The following is a 19286-nucleotide window of genomic DNA, read 5'->3' on the forward strand; positions in this document are numbered from 1 at the left end:
TTCCCCCTCCAGGGATTGAACCTGCATTCTCTGCATTATGCTGCTGCTGCTGCTGCTGCTAAGTCACTTCAGTCGTGTCTGACTCTGTGCGACCCCATAGATGCAGCCCACCAGGCTCCCCCGTCCCTGGGATTCTCCAGGCAAGAACACTGGAGTGGGTTGCCATTGCCTTCTCCAATGCATGAAAATGAAAGTGAAGTCCCTCAGTAGTGCCAACTCTTAGCGACCCCATGGGCTGCAGCCCACCAGGCTCCTCCATCCATGGGATTTTCCAGGCAAGAGTACTGGAGTGGGGTGCCATTGCCTTCTCCATCCCTGCATTATAAGGCAAATAAATTCTTAACCATTGGACTGCCAGGGAAGTCGCAAGGATTTTTTTTTTTTTTGAGAGTGGTTTCACAGCAAAATTGATGCAGAGATTTCCCATTAACACTTGCCCTTGTGTTTATGGGAAATCTGTCTATGAATATATGTATATGAACACATATTCATAGCTTCCCCTGTTACCAGCATCACTCAGAGTGGTGTGTTTGTTATAGTCAAAGAACCAACATTGCTATGACATCCAAAGCCCGTCATTTACATTACGGTTCAGTCTTGGTATGCATTCTGTGGGCCTGGACAAACGTAAAGTGACATGTACCCAGTATTTTCACAGCCCTGAAAATACTGAGGGTACCATTGTAGGTTTACCACTGAAGAAAGAACTAGAACCAATGGATGACACTTACAAAGAAGTCCATTTTATTTCTTTTAAAGGAAAAGCCTCTAAAACGGCTTTCTAAAATTGGGATTAACTTTGTTATAGTTGGTCCAGTTTGATAATGAAAAAGGAAAGTGGCCTGAATTATTCACATCCAGGCTACTGGGAGACAGCTTAATACAGGGGTTAGGAAAGGGCCTTAATGCAGACTTCCTTTAAAAAATAGAGTCTACTTTACATGTAATATCTAGGGGTCAGTTTTGATAGTGTTAAAGGCATGGGATTTGTTATCATGTAAACCTGGATTTCATTGATTAACTGCAGTTTGGGGCAAGTGACCTTCTTTACCCCTAAGCCTCAGTTTTCTTACCTATGAAATAGTGGTAATAATAGTACCTCTTCAATATGGTAGGTATATGAATTAAATGAGAAAATGTAAAACTTAAAGCACAATGCTTGAGTCTAATAGTATTTTAGTGCTTACTGTTATAAGTGATTTCAGTTCAGTTCAGTTCAGTCGCTCAGTCCTGTCCAACTCTGCAACCCTATGAACTGCAGCACGCCAGGCCTCCCTGTCCACCAATTCGCGGAACTTACTCAAACTCATGTCCATCGAGTTGATGATGCCATCCAACCACCTCATCCTCTGTCGTCCCCTTCTGCCTTCAATCTTCCCCAGCATCAGGGTCTTTTCAAATGAGTCAGCTCTTTGCATCAGGTGGCCAACGTGATTTGCATATATATAATATATATATAATATATGTGGTTTACATATATATTAACTCATTTAAGTCATCCTAAGCTGGCTTAAAACTCAATGTTTAAAAAATGGCATCAGGTCCCATCACTTCGTGGCAAATACATGGGGAAAAATAGGAACAGTGACAGACTTCTTGGGGTACAAAATCACTATGTACGGTGACTACAGCCATGAAATTAAAAGACACTTGCTCCTTGGAAGAAAAGCTATGACAAACCTAGGCAGCACGTTAAAAAGCACAGACCTTAGCTTGCCAACATAGGTCCGTCTAGTCAAAGGTATGGTTTTTCTGGTCGTCATGTACAGATGTGAATTGGACCATAAAGAAAGCTGAGCTGAGAAGAATTGATGCTTTTGAACTGTGGTGTTGGAGAAGACTCTTGAGTCCCTTGGACTGAAAGGAGATCCAACCAGTCCATCCTAAAGGAAATCAGTCCTGAATACTCATTGGAAGGACTGATGCTGAAGCTGAAGCTCTGATACTTTGGCCACCTGATGTGAAGAATCTGACTCACTTGAAAAGACCCTGATACTAGGAAAGATTGAAGGCCGGAGGACAAGAGGATGACAGAGGATGAGATGGTTGGATAGCATCACTGACTCGATGGACATGAGTTTGAGTAAGCTCTAGGAGTTGGTGATGGACAGGGATGCATGGCATGCTGCAATCCATGAGGTTGCAAAGAGTTGGACACGACTGAGCAACTGAACTGAGCCATAAGGTAGTGTTTCTGCACCTTGGCACTATTATTTGGGGCTGGAATATTCTGTATTGTGGGAAGGTCTTCTCTAGTAGCTCATTTGGTAAAGAATCTGCCTGCACTGCAGGAGACCCAGTTCAATCCCTGGGTCAGGAAAATTCCCTGGAGAAGGAAATGGCAAACCACTCCAGTATCCTTGCCTGGAAGATCCCCTGGACAGAGAGCCTGGTGGGCTGCAGTCCATGGGTTGTAAAGAGTAGGGCATGAATGAGCAACTAACACAGTGCATCACAGGATGTTTGCTAGCATCTGTGGCATCTACCCTCTTGATGCCAGTTACACACCCCTCTCCCCAGTTTTGTCAACCTAAAATGTCTGCAGACATGTCAAATTTCTCCTGGGAGCAAAATCACCCCCAGTTGAGAACCACTGCTCTAAAGTATTTGAATCCTCATTTTACAGATAAAACTGAAACACACACACAGAATCACACAGCTGCTAAGTAGTGAAAAGTTGTTGCTGAACCATGAAAGACGCCAGGATTCTTGGCCTCTGAAGAATTCAAGCTGGGGCCACAGACAAGGCTTGATTGCTCAGAGCTTTATGTAATAGAGTTTTATTAAAGTATAAAAGGGATAGAGAAAGCTTCTGACATAAACATCAGAAGGGGGCAGAAAGAGTACCCCCTCGCTAGTGTTAGCAATGCAGTTACATACTTTTTAATTACTTATTCAGTTCAGTCACTCAGTCGTGTCCGACTCTGTGACCCCAAGAATCACAGCACACCAGGCCTTTCTGTCCATCAGCAACTCCCAGAGTCTACTCAAACTCGTGTCCATCAAGTTGATGATACCATCCAGCCATCTCATCCTCTGTCGTCCCCCTCTCATCCTGCCTCCAATCCCTCCCAGCATCAAGATCTTTTCCAATGAGTCAACACTTCGCATGAGGTGGCCAAAGTATTGGAGTTTCAGCTTCAACATCAGTCCTTCCAATGAACACCCAGGACTGATCTGCTTTAGGATGAACTGGTTGGACCTCCTTGCAGTCCAAAGAACTCTCAAGAGTCTTCTCCAACACCACAGTTCAAAAGCATCAATTCTTTGGCCCTCAGCTTTCTTCACAGTCCAACTCTCACATCCCTACATGACCACAGGAAAAACCATAGCCTTGACTAGACGGACCTTTGTTTGCAAAGTAATGTCTCTGTTTTTTAATATGCTATCTAGGTCATAACTTTCTTTCCAAGGAGTAAGCGTCTTTTAATCTCATGGCTGCAATCACCATCTGCAGTGATTTTGGAGCCCAAAAAAATAAAGTCTGACCCTGTTTCCACTGTTTCCCCATCTATTTTCCATGAAGTGATGGGATCAGATGTCATGATCTTCGTTTTCTGAATGTTGAGCTTTAAGCCAACTTTTTCACTCTCCTCTTTCACTTTCATCTAGAGGCTTTTGAGTTCCTCTTCACTTTCTGCCATAAGGGTGGTGTCATCTGCATATCTGAGGTGATTGATATTTCTCCCGGCAATCTTGATTTCCAGCTTGTGCTTCTTCCAGCCCAGCGTTTCTCATGATGTACTCTGCATATAAGTTAAATAAGCAGGGTGACAATATACAGCCTTGATGTACTCCTTTTCCTATTTGGAACCAGTCTGTTGTTCCATGTCCAGTTCTAACTGTTGCTTCCTGACCTGCATATTAGGTTTCTCAAGAAGCAGATCAGGTGGTCTAGTATTCCCAACTCTTTCAGAATTTTGCACAGTTCATTGTGATCCACACAGTCAAAGGCTTTGGCATAGTCAGTAAAGCAGAAATAGATGTTTTTCTGGAACTCTGTTGCTTTTTCAATGATCCAGCGGATGTTGGCAATTTGATCTCTGGTTCCTCTGCCTTTTCTAAAACCAGCTTGAACATCTGGAAGTTCTCAGTTCACGTATTGCTGAAGCCTGGCTTGGAGAATTTTGAGCATTACTTTACTAGCATGTGAGATGAGTGCAATTGTGTGGTAGTTTGAGCATTCTTTGGCATTGCCTTTCTTTGGGATTGGAATGAAAACTGACCTTTTCCAGTCCTGTGGCCACTGCTGAGTTTTCCAAATTTGCTGGCATATTGAGTGCAGCACTTTCACAGCACCATCTTTCAGGATTTGAAATAGCTCAACTAGAATTCCATCACCTCCACTAGCTTTGTTCGTAGTGATGCTTTCTAAGACCCACTTGACTTCACGTTCCAGGATGTCTGGCTCTAGGTGAGTGATCACACCATCGTGATTATCTTGGTCGTGAAACTCTTTTTTGTACAGTTCTGTGTATTCTTGCCACCTCTTCTTAATATCTTCTGCTTCTGTTAGGTCAATACCATTTCTGTCCTTTATTGAGCCCATCTTTGCATGAAATGTTCCCTTGGTATCTCTAATTTTCTTGAAGAGATCTCTAATTTTTTTGAAGAGAAATCTAGAGATCTCTAGATTTCCCATTCTGTTGTTTTCCTCTATTTCTTTGCATTGATCTCTGAGGAAGTCTTTTTTACCTCTCCTTGCTATTCTTTGGAACTCTGCATTCAAATGGGAATATCTTTCCTTTTCTCCTTTGCTTTTCACTTCTTTTCTTTTCACAGCCATTTGTAAGGCCTCCTCAAACAGCCATTTTGCTTTTTTGAATTTCTTTTTCATGGGTATGGTCTTGCTCCCTGCCTCCTGTACAATGTCACGAACCTCATTCCATAGTTCAACAGGCACTCTATCAGATCTAGTCCCTTAAATCTATTTCTTACTTCCACTGTAAAATCATAACGGATTAGATTTAGGTCATACCGGAATGTCTACTGGTTTTCCCTACTTTCTTCAATTTAAATCTGAATTTGGCAATAAGGAGTTCATGATCTGAGCCACAGTCAGCTCCTGGCCTTGTTTTTGCTGACTGTATAGAGCTTCTCCATCTTTGGGTGCAAGGAATATAATCAGTCTGATTTCAGTGTTGAGCATCTGATGATGTCCATCTGTAGAGTCTTCTCTTGTGTTGTTGGAAGAGGGTTTTGCTATGACCAGTGCATTCTCTTGGCAAAACTCTATTAGCCTTTGCCCTGCTTCATTCCGTACTCCAAGGCCAAATTTGCCTGTTACTCCAGGTGTTTCTTGAGTTCCTACTTTTGCATTCCAGTCCCCTATAATGAAAAGGATATTTTATTTTTGGGGGGTGTTAGTTTAAAAGGTCTTGTAGGTCTTCATAGAACCGTTCAACTTTAGCTTCTTCAGTGTTACTGGTTGGTGTTGCGAGAGAGCATCAGAGGGCAGACACACTGAAACTATAATCACAGAAAACTAGCCAATCTGATGACATGAACCACAGCTTGTTTAACTTAATGAAACTAAGCCATGCCATGTGGGGCCACCCAAGATGGGCAGGTCATGGTGGAGAGGGTTGACAGAATGTGGTCCACTGGAGAAGGGAATGGAAAACCACTTCAGTATTCTTGCCTTGAGAACCCCATGAACAGTATGAAAACGCAAAATGATAAGATACTGAAAGAGGAACTCCCCAGCTCAGTAGGTGCCCAATATGCTACTGGAGATCAGTGGAGAAATAACTCCAGAAAGAATGAAGGGATGGATCCAAAGCAAAAACAATACTCAGTTGTGGATGTGACTGGTGATAGAAGCAAGGTCCAATGCTGTAAAGAGCAATATTGCACAAGAACCTGGAATGTTAAGTCCATGAATCAAGGCAAATTGGAAGTGGTTAAATAGGAGATGGCAAGAGTGAACGTCGACATTCTAGGAATCAGCGAACTAAAATGGACTGGAATGGGTGAATTTAACTCAGATGACCATTATATCTACTACTGTGGGCAGGAATCCCTTAGAAGAAATGGAGTAGCCATCATGGTCAACAAAAGACTCCGAAATGCAGTACTTGGATGCAATCTCAAAAACAACAAAATAATCTCTTAATTACTTACTACAATGAATCAAAAGAATGTCATTTCAGTTTTCAATTCAGTCGCTCAGTCATGTCCGACTCTTTGCGACCCCATGAATCACAGCACGCCAGGCCTCCCTGTCCATCACAAACTCCCGGAGTTCACTCAGACTCAACTCCATCAAGTCAGTGTCAGGAGGTTGTAAAGACCTTACTAGACCCACTCCCATAATTTACATTTTAAGATAATAGGATTAGCCAGAAGGTTTTTTCCAGAAACTGTCCTCAAGCAGGATACATTATTGTTATATAATCCTAAGGAATGCAGAGGAAAAAAAAAATGTTTGTCCTTTCCTCCTCCTTGAGAATTCCAGACTCCTCTCTCCTTAGGGACTCCCGGACTTCTTACCAACCTGCCTAGGAATTGACTCTCTTAGTAGCAGAGTTGAGGTTCAACCTAAGCACCACAGCTTCTTAATCTGTCCTGTGCTACTATTGCTGTAAATATTAACACTTATGTTACATTTTTATATCTTTAACATAAAATAATGTCAAAATCATTGTTTCATTTAATGTTCCAGCATACTATGAGGATGTTCCTTTTTTTTTAATTTGGTGTAATATATTTATCGATTTGCATGTGTTCACTATTCTTGCATCTTAGGGATAACTCCAACTTACACCGTCTTTTTTTGTTTTTGTTTTTCACTTTCAACATTAACATTTTATTATGCAGGGACATCAAATGTCACTTATAATTTACATATATTTGAAGAAATTAACAGGTTATATGTGTCTGTACCTGGCTCAAGATACCAACCTTGAATTATATCAGAATTTTTACAGAAAGGGAGTCTAAACCACAGGTACTAAGTATACTTCTCAGGTCACATTTTTTAAATGATTCAATTTTTAAATGACTCAATCTGCTGAACAGAACAGGATACTGTATGCACCATTTTGCAATAACCTATAAAGGAAAAGAAACTGAAAAATACATACCTGAATTACTATGCCATATGAAGCTCAACACAGTACTGTAAATCAACCATACTTCAGTTTTTAAAAATGACAATCTTAGGATGATAATCATATCTAGCTAGATGTAAGGAAAAAGGCTATTTTAATTTGTAATTCATTGTTCCAATTTATTTGTGAATACTAAATTTACAACAAGCCAATGGTTCCCAAGCTTGCATTTCATAGACCAGTTTAAAATTTTTTAAACTTCGTTGGGGATAGAAATGAGTCTTTGTATGGAGGGAGATCGGGGGCCTCAACATAGCCAGATAAAGACATGGAGGGAAAAAAGACCATGTGTTCTTACCATTATACAGAAGAACAGATATGTTAATGCCGAAAGAAGAAAAACATTGCAATCAAATTTATCAGCTGTCCTGAACCATGAGCAGAAAAGCAAAACCCTTGCTCTGGAGGAGCCAAGAGCTGGAAGAAGTCTGGGTCTTTGGAGTTCATGGAGCTGCTCTTCTGGCTACAGACTGCCTGCTTCCAACTTGCTTTTTGCCTGAGGAGGAAACAGACGCCTGTTGCTGTTATTTTGGGTGTGTGTCTCAGCAGCCAAATTTAATTTAGTAACACATTCTGTAAGACTTTATTGGGAAAATTACCATAAGGCAAAGCTCCTGCTAGCAAATAACTTTTTAAAAATTTATTTATTTATTCTGGCAGCCCTGGGTCTTCATTGCTGAGTGTGGGCTTTCTCCACTTGCAGCGAGCAGGGACTACTCTCTAGCTGCTGTGCGTGGGCTTCTCATTGTTGCGGCTTCTCTTGTCACGGAGCGTGGGCTCTAGGCCCGCAGCCATCAGTATTTGGGGCGCAGGGGCCCAGCTGCCCCGAGGCATGTGGACTGTTCCCAGAGCAGGGGTCAAACCCATGTGCCCTAAATCAGCAGGTGGACCCACAATCACTGGACCACCAGGAAAGTCCAGGAAATAACCTTGTATCTAATGGAGGAGACAGATATGAATGATAAATAGCAAAACAAAGTACAGTAAAATCAAGAAAAAAAATTGAGTCTTCACTTGTGCAGTTGGAGCTCTTTGGTTGTTTCTCTGGGGAAATGAAAAACGGAATTGCAAAGATTTCTTAGGGATAGAGCAGATCACCAGTGAGCTCCTGACTGGTTAATATATAGACTCAGAAAGACCCTGATGCTGGGAAAGATTGAAGGCAGGAGGAGAAGGTGACGACAGAGGATGAGATGGTTGGATGGCATCACCGATTCAATGGACATGAGTTTGAGTAAACTCCAGGAGTTGGTGATGGACAGGGCAGCCTGGCGTGCTGCAGTCCATGGGCTTGCAAAGAGTCAGACACTGAACAACTGAACTGACCTAAACTGATTCCACAGGTCATATCCAAAAGGCAAAACTCATGGACTGTTTGGGACTGACATTAGTAACTTACCCAAAAAGCTAATTTTGTCTCATATAATATTAACGTTGGAAATGACCTTGGCTCAAGCATTTCTAGAGCCACTGAGACCCATGTGCTAATCTGATTTACCTAAATGTGACCAAACTAGTTTATGGAGCTGATCTATCAGTTAGTGATCTTTCAAACTAGCTAAAACAAAACAAAAAAGAGGGATGATTTATTGGTGCACCCAACTGAAAAGCGTAGACGTGGAACTGACATTAAGCAAAATTATATTTAGGAACAAAAAAATGTTACCAGAATATTCAAGGTTTTCTCCAACCCTCTAATTTTTCTCTCCTTAGTATATGTGTTTGATTTTGAGGTTCTGTGTGGTGGTAAAAGTTCAGTCTCACGTAATCCCCTAATGAGATCTAGTTGGAAACTACCTACTGCTTTCCTAGAAACTTCAGGAAATATCTCATTGTATCCTACTCTCACTGAGTCAAATGCACATCCCTGGACCCATCTCCATGGCCTAGAAGATGCTGTGCTCACACTGACTTCGTTTTTCTGGAGCCAAAGCCCATGAAAGCTGAGAGTGGTAGAGGGAAGTGTCTGAGAAGAGATTTAAGATATTCTTACCAGACATTGGGGGAAAATAGATGGTAAATGATGAAAACAATAGATGTCAAATCTCAACACCGAATCTGTGATCTTTTCCAACACCCTATTTTATTGCCTAGTGTTACTGTCCTCCAATAGCTAGCATGGGCTTCCCAGGTGACACTAGCGGTAAAGATTCACCAGTGCAGGAGACGTAAGAGACGTGGGTTCGATCCTTGGGTCGGGAAGATCTCCTGGAGGAGGAAATGGCAACCCGCTTCTGTATTCTTGTCTGGAAAATTCCATGGGCAGAGGAGCCTGGTGTGCTAGAATCCACGGGGTCACAAAGAGTCAGATATGACTGAGCGACTAAGCAGCAATAGCCAAGGTAAGAAGTGCTTTCAGTTATATCTGGATTCTGCCTTAGTGAAGGTTTTTTGTTTTGGTTTGGGTTTTTTTTTAGGTCAATTGCAGATCTTATAAGGGGAAACTATGACATTTACCACTGTAATGTCTGACTCAACCTGGTTTCTATTTTTATTGGAGCTCCCACATAGAAACACTAATGATTACTTTAGAAAACTTAAAAATCAAAGGAAAGTAGGAATTCTGCCCTGTTTTGGAGCAAACAGGTCTATGAATAAAATTAAGGCAAAAATTAAAAGAAGAAGCCATACGACACTAACTTAGCCAAGAAACAAATGTTTATTGAGTATTTATTTAGCATAAGTAGCTTCTAGCTGTCATGGTGAAAGTTAAAAGACAAAGTCCACGTCTAAGGGAAATAAAACATATAGAAGTGTAGTAATTTGTGTGTTTAATATAGTACACAGAAAATTACACTTGGGTCCAAATGTCACACTTGCAGAGGGACTCATGGTTCTTACTCAAATCCATGTGATCACAATGTCATATTCTTCCATTTAAGTTGTAGTGAATAAGAACATAAATGTAGGAAATGAGTCCCCCAAATTGTCAAAACCTACACATGTACATTATTATGATAAAACCACAGTACAGTGGTAAAACCCCAAGTGCCATGACAGTTCTTACAAGTAAATCTCAGTGGATTAAGAGATACTTTATGGAGATGATTTAGATAATAAGATTTAGATAAGTAGAAAAGATTATGAATAACTCAACAGCATAACTGGAAAAAATGTTATATACATGCCCCACACCCTAAAACATGACAATCTATAAATGAATCAAAGATTTAAATGCAGAAAGAAAAAAAAATGTATGTTCTAAAAGAAAACAGTACATTCCTTTATTACCTTGGCTTGGGAGGATCTTTCTAATTAAGTCTCCAAATCTAGAGTCATTAAATAAAATATTGGTCCAATTCAACCACAGAGAAAAAGAAAAACCTGCTTGGAAATACAATGCAAACAAAGTCAAAAAACAACAACATGCTGGGAAAATATCAACTAAAATCTCAGGCAAAGGGTTAATATCTCTAATGTATGTGGACTTCTTAGAAATTGATTTTTTAAATGCCATAGGAAAAGAATCAAAGATAAGCATGAACTGTTCACAAAAAATAAAGAAAATTACTATGAAATACGTGAAAAAAATTGTCAGCTTCATTTAAGAAGTTCAGGTGAAGGTCTTCCCTGGTGGTCCAGTGGTTAAGAATCAGCCTTCCAATGCAGGGGATGCAGGTTCGAGCCCTTGTCAGGGAATTAAGATCCCGCATACCACAGGGCAACTAAGCCTGAGCACTGCGGCAAGAGTCTGAGCACTCTAGAGCCGGTACTCCGTAACAAGTTAAGGCTTCCCCACGAGGGTTAACTAGAGAAAGCCGGTGCACCACAACGAACAGCCAAACTTTTTTTTTTTAAAGAAGTGCAGGTTAAAAGTAAACTAATATACCACTTTTCACCTATGAGGAAAAATTCCAGTGTTTGCTCACACTCTGTAATAATAACATGCCTATAGGGTGGGGAAGTGGAACTCATATACTGCTGGAAGGAGCATGAATTGATGTAATACTTATGAAGGGCAATTGAGCAACGTCAATCAGGTTGTAAAAGCGAATGACTTTGATTCAGAACGTCTGGTTTTGAAACTTAATCCTGCCTGTTAGCACAAGGACACAATGTATGTGTTAGTTTAGTCAGGCAACTTTGTCTATAATAGCAAAAGATGGAAAACAATTGAAGTATCTATCAATGGAAGACTGTTAAAGTATATCATTTCACTCAATGGACTGTTACTCTACTGTGCAAATGAATCAGCATCCTGTCCACATATCAATACAAGAAGATGGATTGATAGGTGAAAATAGCTTGCAGAAAAATGGAGGGAACAAAAGGATATATTTGATATTGAGTATATGTACATTAAGAAACAGTAAGGGAGAGAGATGTTAGGAGTGTGGGATTAACATAAACACACTGCTATATATAAAATTGGTCAACAACAAGGACCTACTGTATAGCGCAGGGAACTGTACTCAATATGTTGCAATAACCTAAAATGGAAAATAATCTGGAAAAGAATACACATAATTGAAGCACTTTGCTGTACAGCTGGAACTAAGGCAGCCTTTTCCAGTGTTTATTTATTTGGCTGCCTCTGGTCCTGGCTGCGGCACGTGGGATCTTTCACGGCAGTGAATGGACTCTGTGGTTGTGGTACACAGACTCAGTAGTAGGGGCTCCCAGGCTTAGTTTCTCCCTGGCATGCGGGTTCTTAGTTCCCCAACCAGGGATGGAACCTGTGTCCCCTGCATTGCAAGGTGGATTCTTAACCGCTGAACCACTAGGGAAGTTCCAACATTGTAAATTAACTATACTTCAATTTTTAAAACAGCTGTAAGGTTATAAAAAATATCCTATGTATCTTTACAGTTAACTGGTAATGGTTGGGGACGGGAAGAGGGGCTGTGGTAAGACCTGGGCATATGAAAGAGCATTTTAGGGTATAATTTTTATACTTTTATGGCTTTTGAACCAGATGAATGTATTGTTGATTAAAGTGAATTAAAGTTTTTTAAATAAAAAATTGTTAAAATTGGTTTCAATGTAAAAAAAATACAGCAAAGACATTAAAATCTTCAGAAATTTTTATAAATTAATTTTGTCTTATGTTTTCATCTTTTCTCCAGCCTCCTACACTGTGGGAAAATAGCAAGAATAAGATCATCTTTTTGTAAAACTTTTAATTTTGTATTAGGATGTAGTCAATTACAATTGGAGAAGGAAATGGCAACCCACTCCAGTACTTTCGCCTGGAAAATTCCATGGCTGGAGGAGCCTGGTAGGCTACAGTCCACGGGGTCTGTACATAACAATACAGTCGGACACAACTGAGCGACTTCAGTGTCAATGTCAATGTGGTCAATTAACAAAAAATGTTGTGATAGTCTCAGGGAAACAGTGAAGGGACTCAACCATACAGATAAATGGATCCATTCTCTCCCAAACCCTCCTCCCACCCAGGCTGCCACATAACTTGGTTCTCCATTTTAAATAAAGCCATGTGTACATGTCCATCCCAAGCTCTCTAACTATCCATTCCCCTATCTCTCCCCCCAGCAACCATAAACTCAAAGAACAATATAATCTTTTATGAAGTGTTCTGTACATTCTGAGGTCTCTGGTGATTTTTTTTTTTTTAAATAATGTTCTTGCCTAGATCATAAAGTTAAACAACCCATGACACTCAGGTCATTAGATTGTAAGAGCTATTTGCTATTGTTTATAAAAGTCAGAGTTCACAAAGCTTTTTCTAGATTTACCAATTTTCTTTGGGAAATTTTTGAGATTCTACAGAACATAAGACATTTTCATTGTAAGACAAGTTATAAGCAGTATTATAAGACAAATTCTGTATCTCCTTTCAAGCCCATGGAACAGGCTCATTTTGAATAAACACTGTTTTTCAGAGTCTAGCATTGAGACCCTTGTTTTCTTATTTCTAGATTAATAGAAGCTAATGGTTAAAGAACCACCATTCTCTTTAAATATTCTGTATTACTTCATCTATGCTCAGATAATAAAGAACAAATTTTATCATCTTAAGTTAATAGATTTAACTGAATGATATGGAGGAAAAATGAATTCTAACATCCTAGAAGACAAATTTAATGTAATTTGAAACAACCAAGAAATTTTACTATTTAGAGAGCAGAGAAATAAAACATATATGTGTGTATTGATATGACATTTTTATGTTTAGCCTAAGGCGTACAACACTACATGTGTGTTCAAATGTTACACTTCCAAAGCCATGGATCTTCTACTTCAAATCCATGTGATGAGATTATTCTGAGATAAATCTGGTTTGGGGTGAAAATAGCTTTCTAAGAAATATAGAAAATACTGAGGTTTTTAGAAGGGTTAAATACACAGGGAGTTTTCCTTCCAAGGGAAAAAAATTCAAACAGAAGGTGATGACAACTCACTTTTCACGTTATCTCTTGTTTATTCTACTGGCATGGTATTTGGCCGCCTGCATTACCAAACACTCAAGGTTGCCGGGCACGTCCTCTTAGCCATGGGGAACTAGCTAGCTGGCTGAAGATTATGACACCCACCTGATACCAGGCAGCTGGTGCTTTCAATTCTTGTTAAAGACGTACGTGGTCATTTCTAATCAATTACATAATTCTAGAACAATGGACAGGATATTTTTAACAGTAGACAAAAATAACACACATATATTAGCCAAGGGCTTTACAAGGAAACATCATGAGCTTATTTAAAATTTAAAGATTTATTATATTTTGTTTCTAGCTCTAAAAATAATGTGAAGGAGGGGAGATGGGAGAGGGAAAAAAAGTGTGCTAAAAAATTTGTGCAAAAAGCTTTACACAAGCAGGATGAATGTTAGTTCACTTGTATATTTACAGGACAGATTTTTAGTTTAAAAGGCCTATTTTATACATAAATATTGTATCTATGTCCATTCCATACAGATACATAAAAGACATGTATATTTTTTCTGTATGTTAATTTTGGACACCTTGCAAACTCAGTAATATATTTACATCTCAGCTTTAAATTCAGTTCTGTTCAGTTCAGTCGCCCAGTTGAGTCTGACTCTTTGCGACCCCATGGACTGCAGCGTCAGGTTTCCCTGTCCATCACCAACTCCTGGAGCTTGCTCAAACTTATTTTAAATTAGATGCCTATTAAATGGTTTCCTCCATGTTTCAACCCATACACTAGTCAGATCTTTAAAATTTTAATAGTAATAATGTCTTTGAATATTCTAAAGCATTTTAAAGAGAAAAAAATCTGCCAAGAAATTGGTTTTGCTTTTTATTTTGTAAGCATCAAGAATGGAATGAGAGATGATGTCTTGTTTTATGTGGACACATTTAAGGGTAAATTACACTGCAAGGAATTTTGTCTATTATAGTAGCCAGTTTTCACTTTAGTCCTGAATATCCTTTATCCTCATTCTTATTTTTTTTCAATCCTACTTCAGAATTGTGCTACCTTCACACTATTATATGGATCATTGTAAGCCATGTGAAATATTGTCTAAAAAATGTATACTTTAAATAAGTCAAACTACACAAAGAACAGTAACAAGCAAAATCTTCAGACTTTTATTGACTGTCATGTTCCAGACATTGTGCTAGGCGCTGAGAATTAAAGGTGAAACAGCACAATTCCACCTTTAACCATCTTAGAAGAAATAGAGGCAAACAGGAAGTTGCTATAAAATACAATATGACAAAGTAGCCAGGGATACACAGGGCATTAAAGAAACAGCTGGACCAAGGCTTTCTGAAGCTTCACTTTCCTAAGGTTTCCTTAGATATTCTTCCTTAAGGGATATCTTGAGGTTACTTAGAGGTGCTGGCTGGGGGCCTAGAATGAGCAGACCTCAGACTATTCCTGGCAAAGAGGACAGTAACTGCCCAAGGAGAGAATCAGGTCTGGGTGTTTTGAAATGCAGCCTGATGGCCCTGGAGCATCAGATTCTAGGTTCTGCGTGTTAGATGGTGAGGCTGGGGCAGGTGAGGGAAGGTGGCTATTTCACAGAGATTCCACTACTAAAAGCGGCCACAGAACACAGGCCATCACGAAATCGACAGTGGGTGCTGACATTGTGGAGCCCTGTTCCAAGGTCACAAGACAAAAGTCTCCAGCATTGACTGAGCCCCATAACAACTGTTGCCATGAGCCTCCTGATCTAAACTGGTCAGTTCCCTGACTTTAGCACCCTGACAAATCACTTACTGCCACCCTTCCAGCAGGCATTTTCTTTGTCTTGAGGCTATAAAAATTAGCCACCAGCCCTTGAAAAGTGTGGATTCTCCCTTGAGCCAGCCCATTGTTCTAATGGCATCTCCTGCTCTAATAAACTCTATTATCCTCTCATTCTGCTCATGTCTGAAAATTTTTTTCCAACCCATGCATGGACCACAATAGGCATTATCGGGTTTATGAATAATGTATCTGTTAAACTCTAAATAAAGATATTCATTGATTTACATGTATTTTTATAAAGAAAAATGATCTCTTTCCTCTTCTGCCTCCATTCTTTAACCTGAGAATGGACTGCAAGTACACACAGAGACCCCAGACTCAAGTGAGAAACACGTCATTTCCAAAGGAAGGATTTTCCAGGGAAGGCAGAGCTCCTGGTTCTTATCAAGTACTAATACTTCCAATTCCCTTGTGTGCCAGTAGTGGCTTAAAAAGATGGCTACATCTCTGCATTACCCTTTCCCCACCTCTTTTCCTCGTTCCCTTAATCCATTCCACATTGTCTATATTTTCCCTATTATTTTTTAAATTGTGCCATTTCAACATTTCACTCATATTTGATAACTGAAACTTTCCTGATTTTGCTTCTAGAAAGTGCCTAAATGTGAAAAAATCAGCCTAGGCCTCCCTCCAGAAACAGACTTATACATTCATGAATCTAACCATTAATTTCAAATGAGTATCAACTTCCCTTGTGATTCAGCTGGTAAAGAATCCACCTGCAATGTGGGAGACCTGGGTTCAATCCCTGGGTTGGGAAGATCCTCTGGAGAAGGGAATGGCTACCCACTCCAGTATTCTGGCCTGGAGAATTCCATGGACTGTGTAGTCCACAGGATTACAGAGTTGGACAGAACTGAGCACCTTTCAGTTACTGAGTACCAGGCAATGTAACAGGCACTGAAGAAGGAGTGGAAAACCACAGACATGAGCCTAGTGGACAAAAAGATGCCACTCAAATAATTACACAGTTAGACATATTGAATGTATAATTACAAACTGTACGGAGAAGGCAATGGCACCCCACTCCGGTACTCTTGCCTGGAAAATCCATGGACAGAGGAGCCTGGTGAGCTGCAGTCCATGGGGTCGCTAAGAGTCGGACACGACTGAGCGACTTCACTTTCACTTTTCACTTTCCTGCATTGGAGAAGGAAATGGCAACCCACACCAGTGTTCTTGCCTGGAGAATCCCAGGGACGGCGGAGCCTGGTGGGCTGCCATCTATGGGGTCGCACAGAGTCGGACACGACTGAAGCGACTTAGCACCAATACATATTATGAGGAAAACGTGTCTTGCTTCAGGGAACCATAGAGGGCTTCCCTCTGGGACAGCTACACTTGATCTGAAGGGGAAAGATTTGAGGAGCATTGTAGGCAGAGAGCAAAGTATGTACAACTAAGACTTGGGCAGAAAGAACCATGATCTATTTAAGAAACTGAAAGAAAGCCAGTGAGGAGGGGGCTCAAAGGGAAAAAAAAAGGGGGGGATAAAAAAGAAGCTGCAGAAGTACACAAGAGCTAGATTCTGGAAGAACTTATAAGTCGGGCTTCTGATCAGAATATGTAGCCTAAGAACTTGAAGGGAATTGAGAGTTCTGAGTTTGAGTGTGACTTGATCCAATTTTCACTTTTCAAAACAAAAAAACACCAAACAGCACAACACTTTAGTTGTCAAGTGGCAAGAGTGAATCCTGGAAACAATTACAAGAGATGACTGTAACTCAGACTAGGATAGCTCAGTTGGTAAAGAATCTGCTTACAGTGCAGGAGACCTGGGTTGGGAAGATCCCCTGGAGAAGGGAAAGGCTACCCACTCCAGTATTCTGGCCTGGAGAATTCCATGGACTATACAGTCAATGGAGTCACAGAGAGTTGGACATGTCTAAGCGACTTTCGCTTTCACTAGGATGGTGACGGCAGAGAAGCTGGAGAATTTTGGAGATATTTACCAGGCTGCATTGACAAGGGCTTAAGAAAAACAAGCAGAGCAGCTTCTAGAGCCAGACGTCCTGATGTTAAGTTGTGGCTCTGACACCTGTTAGCTGTGTGACGTTGAACCAATCCATTAACGTTTGCCTCATTTTCCTCATGTGTAAAATGGGCAAAATATTGGTCCTTCCCACCCAGGGTTGTTGTGAGAACTAAATACTTAAGAGACATAAAGCACCTAGTCCATTGGCTGACACCAGAGCTCTAGAAATGTGTGATGCTCTCAGCCTAGATACAAAGTAGGTCAGTAGAGAAAAGGGAGGTGCCCCGGAGGCTACTCACAAATACATTCAGTGCATTCAAATATGACTTGAATTGGTTTAGGAGGAATCACAAAGGAACATGAAATTGTTAGGCTCTAAACTGGCAACAGTTTTGAGAAATGATCTGTGTTGTGCTCAAGGAGAGAAGCCTTTTTTCAGTTCAGACCCTAAAAAGGAAATTACTCTCCCTTCAAAAAGTGATTTAAAACAATAGAACTTGATTTCTCTGAGGAACGTTGAACATCAAAGAGAAAAATCACAAGTGGGTCCCCTTATTACCTCAGGAAATAAGGAAGTAGCGGCAACTTCCTTAGAAAGCTATTGACACACTCAGTCATCCACCCTTTCAGAAATACTTCCGGAGTGTGTGCAACATGTCAGGCAATTTGTGAGGTGCAGGGTACGGAAGTGACTACAACAGTTATGTCTGTTATAACCTTGTCACAACAGATTAGTGAAGATTAGTATGGAAGCATTAGGCAAATCCAAGAGATTATTTTAAATAAAACACTATACCTGAAATTAACAAATTTAAAAAGGAAATAAAATTGATAAAGAAAAAATGAGGAAAAATAGGAAGTTACTAAACACAATAAGGGCAGTGTTTCAGAGTTCAAGAACATTCTATTAAAATATTAATACTTAAAGCAGTCTCATAAGAGTCACTGATAGACACTTGTCATGATTATTTGGCCATGCTTAGTATATTCTAGCTCTTGCAATCAAAGAAAAATGAGATGTGCTATAAATATTAAGAAAGAATCTCCATCTTGATATGATTACCTACCTAAAAATATTCAAGAAACACCATTAAAAAACCTATCAGTGCTAATAACACAATGTAATATGGCAGATACAAGAGAACTGTAAACATCAACTACATTTCTTTATACTCGAAGTTTAAACTTGAAATTCATTTCACATATCACACTAAAGATAAAGAATTTAAAATAACACGTGAAAAGATGCTCAACATTACTCATTATCAGAGAAATGCAAATCAAAACCACAATGAGGTACCATCTCACACCAGTCAGAATGGCTGCGATCCAAAGGTCTACAAACAATACATGCTGGAGAGGGTGTGGAAGAAAAGAGAACCCTTTTACACTGTTGGTGGGAATGCAAACTAGTACAGCCACTATGGAGAACAGTGTGGAGATTCCTTAAAGAACTGGAAATAGAACTGCCATACGACCCACCAATCCCACTGCTGGGCATACACACCGAGGAAACCAGAATTGAAAGAGACACGTGTACCCCAATGTTCATCGCAGCACTGTTTACAATAGCCAGGACATGGAAGCAACCTAGATGTCCATCAGCAGATGAAAGGATAAGAAAGCAGTGGTACATATACACAATGGAGTATTACTCAGCCATTAAAATGAATATATTTGAATCAGTTCTAATGAGGTGGATGAAACTGGAGCCTATTATACAGAGTGAAGTAAGTCAGAAAGAAAAACACCAATACAGTATATTAATGCATATATATGGAATTTAGAAAGATGGTAACGATGACCCTATATGAGAGACAGCAAAAGAGACACAGATGTAAAGAACAGACTTTTGGACTCTATGGGAGAAGGCGAGGGTGGGATGATTTGAGAGAACAGCATTGAAACATGTATATTATCATATGTGAAATAGATTGCCAGTCCAGGTTCGATGCATAAGACAGGGTGCTCAGGGCTAGTGCATTGGGATGACCCTGAGGATGGGATGGGGAGGG

The sequence above is a fragment of the Bos grunniens genome, chromosome 5, assembly GCF_055505025.1.
Source record: "Bos grunniens cultivar Pamir isolate PY7600 chromosome 5, Bosgru_T2T1.0, whole genome shotgun sequence".
NCBI classification, from domain to species: Eukaryota; Metazoa; Chordata; class Mammalia; order Artiodactyla; family Bovidae; genus Bos; species Bos grunniens.